This window comes from Marmota marmota, unplaced genomic scaffold (genome assembly GCF_001458135.2).
Source record: "Marmota marmota marmota unplaced genomic scaffold, marMar, whole genome shotgun sequence".
NCBI classification, from domain to species: Eukaryota; Metazoa; Chordata; class Mammalia; order Rodentia; family Sciuridae; genus Marmota; species Marmota marmota.
The window spans coordinates 29284975-29295078 of NW_026000241.1; the positions used below are offsets into that span (position 1 = coordinate 29284975).

At 31.3% G+C, this 10104-nt stretch overlaps 1 long non-coding RNA gene across 1 annotated transcript in view; it reads right to left on the reverse strand.

Moving 5' to 3' along the window:
• Positions 1–626: 626 nt before the first annotated feature.
• The window catches only part of LOC125613737, a 30529-nt gene continuing 21051 nt past the window's right edge, over positions 627–10104 (reverse strand). Inside the window, exon 2 of the long non-coding RNA XR_007344302.1 lies at positions 627–768. This is a non-coding gene — a long non-coding RNA (uncharacterized LOC125613737). The remainder of the gene's footprint in view (positions 769–10104) is intronic.

The window sequence follows — 10104 nt, forward strand, 5'->3', positions numbered from 1 at the left end:
CTTATTAACTGAGCCAACACTATAAACATTTCTTAGAAGTTGTTTTAGTCAGCTTTTTCACTGCTGTGATTTAGGGAAGAAAAGTTTATTTAAAGGCTCACGGTTTCAGAGGTCTTAGTCCACTGAAGGTAGTCTCCATTCTTCAGGGTTTGAGGTGAAGCTGAACATGGTGGAAGAGTGTGGTGGAAGGAAGCAGCTCACATGATGAACAGGAAGGGGAGAGAGAGAGAGAGAGAGAGAGAGAGAGAGAGAGAGAGAGAGAGAGACTCCACTCTCCAGATACAAAATAAATATTCCATAGCCACACCTCCAATGAACCACTTCCTCTAGCCACAACCCACCTGCACCCAGTTACCACTCAGTTAATGCCATCAGGGATTAATTCACTGATTAAGTTAAGTCTATAATGCAATAATTTCTCCTCCAAAACTTCTTGCATTGTCTAATAAGTGAGCTTTGGGGGACACCACATCTGAACCATAACAGAAGTCAATATGCATTTCTTAATAAAAGAAATACAATAATTACAGAGGGCATTCAAAAATATTAATGAAGAATGTAAAAATATTTACATATTTACCTTTGTAGCTTAGCTTGAGTAGTGGAATATTTTGTTTATAAGTTCCAATGACTGGAAGAAATAACACAGTCATGCTTAGCATCATCAAAGCATGAAAAAGGTGAAAATTGTGGCTTCTCAACTTTGGTCGTTCATCTTTAGTGGCATCCATGATGAAAAACAATGCTCTTTTTCAGTACTAGTGGACTCTAAAAGAAAAAAAAAATATGAGGGTTTTTTTTTTTTTGCAGATTTTTCTGGATATACTATATGATAATTTTCTAAATGTACATAGAATTTTTTTAAAAAAGCAATTTCTCTCTTCTCATTTGTTCTTAGTGAATTTTTCAAGAGAATATGAATCCAAAACTGTGTAATAAATTCAGAATTGTCTTTACTTCAATGTAGAAATGAATACACTACTAGAAATCAAACTGTTTTTAATTGCCATCTCTACAAAAGTTATTTTTTTAATTGTAAATATCTGAGTATTTTTTTAAACATAACTTGATTTCTTTGATCAGATGAAAACACTAGCAGATGTCTACTTGTATTCCATATCATCCCAAAAGGAAAGATTTTTAAACAAAGACAGACACAAGCTATTATTTTGAGAGAGTTGTTCTCTTACTTCTGACATTAAGTCTACTTATATTGGTGGAGATCAGATGAAATCAGGTCAGGTCCTCCAGTACAGAGTGTAGGCCTAGAACATACCATCTATTAGTTTCTGTTTAGGGCAGCCCTGAATAGAAAAATAAGTTATAAAGTGTAAAGGTTAATAAAAGGGAGGAGGTGGTTATTAACTACACTGCCATAAATAAATGACTTGGCTATCTTTGTTAAAAATTTGAGAAAATTAAAAGACACGTTTCAAACTAAACCTGTTATTAAAAATTACAAATAATATTTATTGAAATATACATACCAGATATTTTTTAAAATAGCTTGCAGACTAAATGGCATAATGCTATTGACAGGCATAGAATAAGTAGTTATTTACCACATTTCACAGTTGAGAAAACTGACACACAGAGCTAAATATTTGTTCCAAGTTCGCATGGCAAGTAAGACAATGGAAATATTTGATTAGGACTTTAAAACAAATATTAAACTTTTCTTAAGGCCTATAAATCTGGTGTTTTCATTATGGTAGGGTCAATTGACCTTGAATTACTGATAGAATCTTCAACCTCTCTTCCTGCCTTAATGTACTGCTTTTCTTTCTAGGAAATAGCCCATGGGAAGGATCTTGCTATATTGAGTTCTAGGGAGGATTTTGCATATGGTACCTGCTTTAACTGTGGTCTGAATATTTTTTGTACCTTCCTTGCTGATAGCATTAGTCATAATAAATAGGTATTAGACTTTAAATAATTTTCTAAATATTTAATATTCAAAATAAGAATTTCATGAGTATTATTTTAAGACATCTCATAAAGGCTGAATTTTCATTAAGAGAAATTCACCACTTTACTATAATGATTCAGAGACTTTGAACATCAAGGTTCCAGTTACATCTTACAAGTAAAAAAAAGATAAAATTTGAGGTGTACTAATTTATGTTTATGAATGGCAAGCATTTAAGGATAGACAAATCTTACATTAAATTGCTTCATGAAATATTAATCATGAGTGCTTTCCCCAATTATTTTTATTATTTTCAATGGTATCTATGGAAGTATCAAATTATTTTGTAATGTAATAATTTAATTCTTCCTATAGATTTCTGCATACAGATAGTTCATTTTAATATTAATTTAATAATATTTTATTAAAATATTAAATATAAAATATTAAAATAAAAATATTTTATTCACATTTACTAGAGATTTCTTGAAGGTTTTACCCAATTAGTTGTAATTTGAGAGACAACAAGAATTTCCTTCCAATCAAAAAGATCTATACACAGCAGTCCTTTATGAATATTTTAGTTTTAAAACTTGAATTATATGCATTTTAATATAATACACGAACAAATCCTTAAATAACACATTTGAAACATTTTTTAAAAGTAGTAGGAAAACATGTTTAATCTATTGCCACAAAAAGGGGCACTTTAGTTGAGCTATAATTGATCTTTTTCCTATAGAAAAAAGTTATCAGATTAGACTTGAATCATGTTTTGAATTACTCAATGTCTAAAGAAATGTATCCTGGCAACTTTTGTTTGACTTGACATCACTAAAAGTAGATGTGTTCCTTGACTTATAGATTCTTCTTAAAAATTTGCTGCTTTTGGACAATTGCCATCACAAATATTATACATTTGCATCTTAACATATATACATTTACATCACTGGTCATGATATTTGAATATACATACATGTATGGTTGTATATATTATACAATTCTTATCAGTCATTAACACCATAAGTAATCCTCCACTATTTATTAAGGTTAAAAAAAGAGATAAGGATTGTTACTGAGGGAATAATTAATTATATAGAAATAACTACAGTATGATAAAATAATTCTAAAATTGAGACATTTATGAGACACTCTGAAAGAGAACTTAAAAGAGTATTACACAGATTTAACTAAGATGAGAATATTTCATGGAAGACAGAGAAAACCAGAAAGAGAATTCCAGAAACAGTGATACCTCGCTAAGGGTTCTGAAAAGGCTAGGCAGGCAGCATCATGGACTTGGTGAAAGGCTATAAGGAGAAGGAAGGGAGAGGAAAGCACAATCTAGTGGGGGGTGGGAGAAAGAGGACACCAAAGAGCAACTTAAGCTAACTCTTGAATTTGCCTCATGCCTCTTTGGATACCCAAAATATTATGACTCAAAACAACACATTACTTTTTACTGCCATTGCTATTTGATCATGTGTGCTGGTTCCACATTCATCAGGGCCTCTCTAATCTTATTTTCCTGTTCCTTTCACTTTTACCTATTTCATCATGTTAACAGAACACTGATGTTGGACTGCAGCAGACCCCCAGCTTTGACATACAAGCATGCATTCTCCTCCCCGCCCATACTCTCTGAAAACAGTGAAAGTTAAATTGAATCCGGAGACTGACTATATTCAATTTCTCATTAGCTAGTTTTTCTGATCATTGGACCTGCAAAATATATTACTTTTGTTCTATGATTTGTAACAATGTATATGTGAAGACATTTATGTGCATAGGCAAAAAAAGAGAACTTTCCATATGTGCATTTTATTAGTAATAATGACCTCAGTACAGGACATTTCCTGGAAATTAATGATTAGTTTGGGTTAATGGCCCTTTGCTATGTGTTGAGATATCTACTCCTCCAACTGGTCATTAATCGCTAAGACATGCCCTGTGCCTTTAACATCATAAGTTAAAAAGATTGATGTTTTGGTTTGCAATGAACAGTAGTCTTACTGTCCACTATAACCCAACTTATTAATATTGTTAAATAAGTTAAAAATCAAAGCACTGGTTTCTTCACTAGTCTGACATTCTGATAAGTGCCTGCACATGTGGAAACACATATGAAGAGGAGGGAACAAAACTAAGCAAATATCTTGAAAGTACAATAACTTTTTTAACAACTTTGAATATTTTTCTGCTATAAAACAGTCACTTTCTACAATCTGCTCCCCCTGATTCTTTGTTTTTCTTCCCAACAATCCTTTGAATCCAATAGTTAATCTTTTAATTGAGATAATTTATGTGTTAAATGTCTTGCCAACAACCTTTGAACTAATGTATTGATATTTTGCTATCTCTCTCTCTCTCTCTCTCTCTCTCTCTCTCTGTGTGTGTGTGTGTGTGTACATGCACATGTGTTCTGTGTGTACATACAGGAGCATGCATCCTACATCTGGGAAGAATTATGAAGAGAAGTAGGTGTGATTTACCCAAAGTGGGTAGATTTAGGGAATTGCATAGGTTATACTGAATGCTACTGTCTGTAACAAGCTCGACCTGGAGCCAATTAACTGTGTATAATGTATTCCAGATGTTCACTGGGACAAACTGCACTCTTGGGGATCTTCAGATGTGGAGCCAATAGGGAGTGTTCTGTTTATGAGAGTTTTGCACACTGTTCCACTAAATCAGAACTCCAAATGCACAATCTAACACTCAGGAAGACCTTATGCCATTTCCCTAAGGAGCAGAGAGAGAAAAGAACTTATTACATGGATAATAACTCACCAAAATTTTTATTTGAGGAGCAAGAGATATAAAATTTTATATGTGAACTTCATTTATGTACTTAATTTATTTCTATTGATTTATTCCAAAAGTTGGTAGGACAAGATGATGTACTATTCATGTGGAAAAACAGCTTCTATCCTTGGGACAATCATTAAAATATATATTTCTTCACACGTGAAAACCTGGAATTCTTAGATTTAGGATTTATTCTCAGGTGTGTGTGTGTGTGTGTGTGTGTGTGTGTGTGTGTACACTAAGGAAGGAATCATCACACTTTGAATTTTATAAAGGGCTATTTGTTCTTCATACCTAAGGTCACTTAAGTTTTCTGCCCAACTCAAAAGACATACGACTACTTGCAAATTAAAAGCAATATCTGTATAAACTCCCTTTGGCCAAATTGCAGCTCATAATTTGGAGCTTTAGTTTGGTTAGATGGTTTTCCTGTAGAGTACACAAGACTGATCAATTATTGGCACTATTACTTTATGGCATGGTTGTTGATGACAAAACAAACAGCAATTATAGAAGAAACTTGAGAGCCAAAGAGGCAATAGACACAAACAAATGGGAAAGTTTATGGTTGCAGAGGGCTATTATACATCCAATTAGTTGTGTGCAATAATATCAAAGCAGGAAGCCAGTGGTATGCCAAAAGAACCACTGGGATGGAGCTGGGAACACCAGAACTCTCATTCAAATTATCTTTATCTTATCCTTTCTAAATTTTTTTATTTTCTAATATATCCTACTACTTTTGTATAGTCAGTGGTATTCAATCATTGCTTGAGTATATATTGCTAAGAGTAATAAGTAGAATTTACAAAGCAGTAAACTTTTTGTTGAAGTATTTAATTGTCTTTTAATAGATTTCATTGTCTCCAAAGTATCATGACTTCCCCTCAATTGATGTATTCCAGTAGAGTCTGGAAGTCCATCTGAGTCTTTCAGAGATCATGAAGAGGAGACTTACAAATGTTAATCTACTTGCTAACATCCTTATGATAACAGTCAGTGACATTACCCCACACTCCAAGCTAAGTATGAACATCATCAGTTGTGGAGCTGAGCTAAACTATTTATCAGTAAAGATAAATCACAGTAGTTACATCCTATTACTCAGTGCTTTAAACATGATGTTCGCATTTCTAAAATACACTGAAAGTGTATTACTATATAAATACTGATCAACAAAGCACCACTATTACATATTCCTTGGCTTTGCAAGCCCACAGCTATGTACTTATAGCCACACCCAATTCTCTAGGATCTACCCCTAATGAATTCAGTAGAAAATAATATAATAGTGAGTATGCACATGAGTAACCACTTCAATTTAATATTGTGGTTTACATTTTTTCCCTGAACATAATTGTAACAAAATCTATTTAAATTGAAAAGAGTTTCGATTGAAATTATGGGCCTCCAGGGTTCAAATGGAAAAAAATATTTAACATATTTGCAAAAGTAATAAAACACTACAATAAAAGAACTTGTTGACAATATCATTGGCTACTTCCACAATGCGTCAATTTGCTACTCAGCATAGCAACCTGACAGTTATCAGCTTGCAGGGTCATAGAAAACACCAACAGCAACATCACAGTATTTATTATAACCATACTGTTCATTTTTTACTATGTTTATTATTGAGAAACTTTAGCTCTAATGTGCTTGAGTCCCTTCATGTTTTAGGAAAGCCATTATTTTTGAAAACTAAGCTATCTCCATAATTGTAATTTATATCTTTCCTGAAATTTAGTTCTTAATTTAGATGTCAAATTACATGCCCAGTAAATATTTCCCCAGACTTTATATTTATTTAATATTTTGTTAATGTGGGCAGCAAATAACTTTGAATATTAAAATTGATTCTTCATAATAAAATGTACATAATATTCTATTTACCACTAGGTTAATAGTATATGGTCTCTTTATATGCAGAAATAATCATCCACTTTGACATTTGTTTTTCAAAACAGCACAGGAATTTTCATGGTGCCTGCTTTCAGCAGCACTTGTCCTAAGATAATGCAGAGATGCATAAGGGAAGAGTGTGAAACCTACATAAAAAATAATGTGCAAAGCTGATAATTCCTTTTTACTGACATGGGTTAGTCCTGTTTCTTACAATTTTCACATGTAATATTTTCAGATAAAAATACTTATTGAAACAATAATTCTTTATGTTAGAAGAGAAAAATTTAAAATATTACTATTATTTAATGCATATTTTATAAATCTTAGACAAATATTTTATCATATCCTAAAAAAAATCTAGAGGTTATTATCTATTAATTTGCAAGATGTCAATCTAATTATCTAAAATCACTTATATAGGAAATAGCATTTAAATATGTTCCAATAGTAAATCTAAATGAAAACATGGGTTTACACTAGACTTAATTTGAAATGGATTGCAATATTTGCAAATAATTACGAACTAATTAAAAGTTTTGAGGACATACAATATAGATTAGTTATAAAGATTATCTGTAAAAATCCTAACACTTTGTAAGTAAACCAACCATGAAATGGCTTCATATCTACCACCAACTGAAATATTCAACAGCATATTTCTTAATTCCAAAAACAAAATGTAGCAAAAAAAAGGGGGACCTTGGATTTCATATTCACGTGGGTCTACCAGGAATGCATGTACTTTTGAAATCAAAACATAGTAAGTTGAGTGAATCCTATATAGCTTTTATTTTAAGAAAATGATGTGCCAAACACATTATAACTATTTGTTTCTTCACTATTTGGTGAAATATTTTTAAGAGAATAAGCATTTCTAGCAACTGAAGTATTCCTTTTACATAGAGAAAACAATTTGAACAATTCACTTCATAAATATTAATAGTATATGGGAATAAATATAGATAGTGTGTCCTCCACATTATCAAATGAAGCTTTATGAGGTAATGTACTTGTTAATTAGCAAGATGTTATTAACCATCCCACAGTTTACATACTTTAAAAATTATGTGTACATGGTTAAAACACAATATTATTTGACAATTAAAAAAAAAAAACAACAGGCAGGGTGTGAGAGCAATTTAGAGTCATATACAAAGGACAAGTCCTCATATCAGATTTGAATTTCATGATGTTTGACCCAACAGGGATACTAATTAGCATATTGAATTCAACAACTGATAACTATGCAAACAAAAGGTAACTTTTCTCAACAAATTAAAAAAAAAATCCCAGCACACTTAGATATAATATTTCTTTAATGATCATTGTTCATATTTTTAATGATGATGAGATATGTTCATGATTTCATCTTGATTTAAAATGCTTAAATACACCCTGTCTCTAAATAAAATATAAACAAGAACTGGGGAGGTTGCTCAGTGGTTAAATGCCTCTGGTTTCAATCCGTGGTACAAAACAAAAACAACAAAAACCCCCAAACAAACAAATAAACAGAAAAAATTCAATGCAATTGGTCCAACAGACTTGTATTTCCAATTGTATCTTTCTTAAGTGAATATTACTTAAGAAAGTAAATTTGCATGTGTTCATTACCAAAAATGTTTCTGTAACAGAATTGTTCATAATAGAAATCTGAATTTTGCTACAGATGATCTTCCAGCTACTACCAGAAATTTGAAATATCCTAACATCTTGACCCAGTCGATATTCCTGCACTGGCATAGATTCACTATCAAAAACTAAACACAATTTTGAAATAAAACTTAAGCTTTTATAAACAAACATAATTTTCTTCTTCTCTCTACCACTACCATTGTAGTACTGGGGATTGAACTCAGGGTCATATTACCACTGAGCTACATCCCAAGACCATGTTTTTTGTTTGTTTGTTTGTTTGTTTTTGAGACAGGGTCTTGCTCAGTTGAAGAGGCTGGCCTTGAATTTTTCATGCTCCTGCCTCAGCCTCCTGCCTGATTAGCTGGTATTCCATGCATGCCAACAGTGCTATCACTGGCTATCGTTTTCACTTTTTAAGACTGAACTGATAAATTTCTTTTACCTACATTTCTAGATATTCCTAGTTAGGTTTTCTGTAACAGAAGAGAGCAGGGTGATGGTAAAGCTGTCAGTCATGAAGCCCACCTCTGCCGTTTGCTCTGGGTTTATCCATGGGCCAGGTATTCAACATCACTGTGTCTCACTCACCTTTTCTGACATTGTCAGATTAAAGAGCCATTATATAAAGTCCTACAGTATATTCACATACATAGTAAGTGATTAGTATTAGTCTTGTAAAATTATTATATTCAATATGTTTAATTTTCTATTAAACTTCGAGTCAAGCACAAGAGAAAATTATGATTCAAAGACAATTTATAATGACCTGAATGTATGTAGTTTAATATAGTTTATCAGGCCTAGAAAATAGACTTTTCAGAAAAATACTGCTTCAAGAATATGAAGATGAATGAAGAAAATAAGTTTTTATTTTGGAGATCAATTAAACAAAGAAGTGAATAAGCAAGTCAATAAATGAATTCCATTTTTAGGAGAATGAAAGTGATGGTTTGCATTTGATTAATGGAGGATAAGATGTAATTGTACATGGAGAGCCTCGAATGCCACTCAAATTAAATTGTATAACATATCAAGAAAGGGAAAATAACTGAAAACCCAATAAAATAATAATTTCATGTAAAAATTTAAAACAAAATTATAATAAACATTGGTAAAGATATAAAATGCTTGATTTTAACATTTTTATTTGTATTAAAAAGACTAAAGTAATTAGGCTTCTTTTGCTGTCTTTTCCAGAAATCCATACTCACTTACAAACCAACAAAACTTCATTGTTAACACCCTATTATCATATATTAAGCACAGTAAAACTATGAAACATAGTGGGAGCTAAACAATTATTTTTAGTTTGTTGACTATGATAGTCCAGAAAAGAAGAAAACACTATCTCCAAACTAAAAAATAAAAGTAGAGTTGAATATCATGTTAAAATTCAAATAGGTTTTGGTAAGTTAAAAAGAAAAAGAAGTTTTTAAAAATAACATTTTAAACATTTCAGATCTATAAACTTTCCAAGTATTATTTATATCAGTTTTCAAAATTACTGTATTATATATTTAGACCAAATATTTGATGTGATCTCTCTCACAGATTCAAAGCCCTATTGAACCTCTTAGATCATCTTAATATATCTGTAAGCCCTAAGGTGGAAAATGAAAAGCATATATTAAAAAATACTTTCCATATTCAATATAAAATGTATATATATATATATATATATATATATATATATATATATATATGTATTATGTATTTCTGTAGCATGAGCTTTATTGTCTTCAAAATGCAGACCTCAGTTAATATTAATTAAAAGTTTGCAAAACTAAAATTAAATGTCAATGTACCATTATGGTAAAAATTCAAAGTACCATTATGGTAAAAAT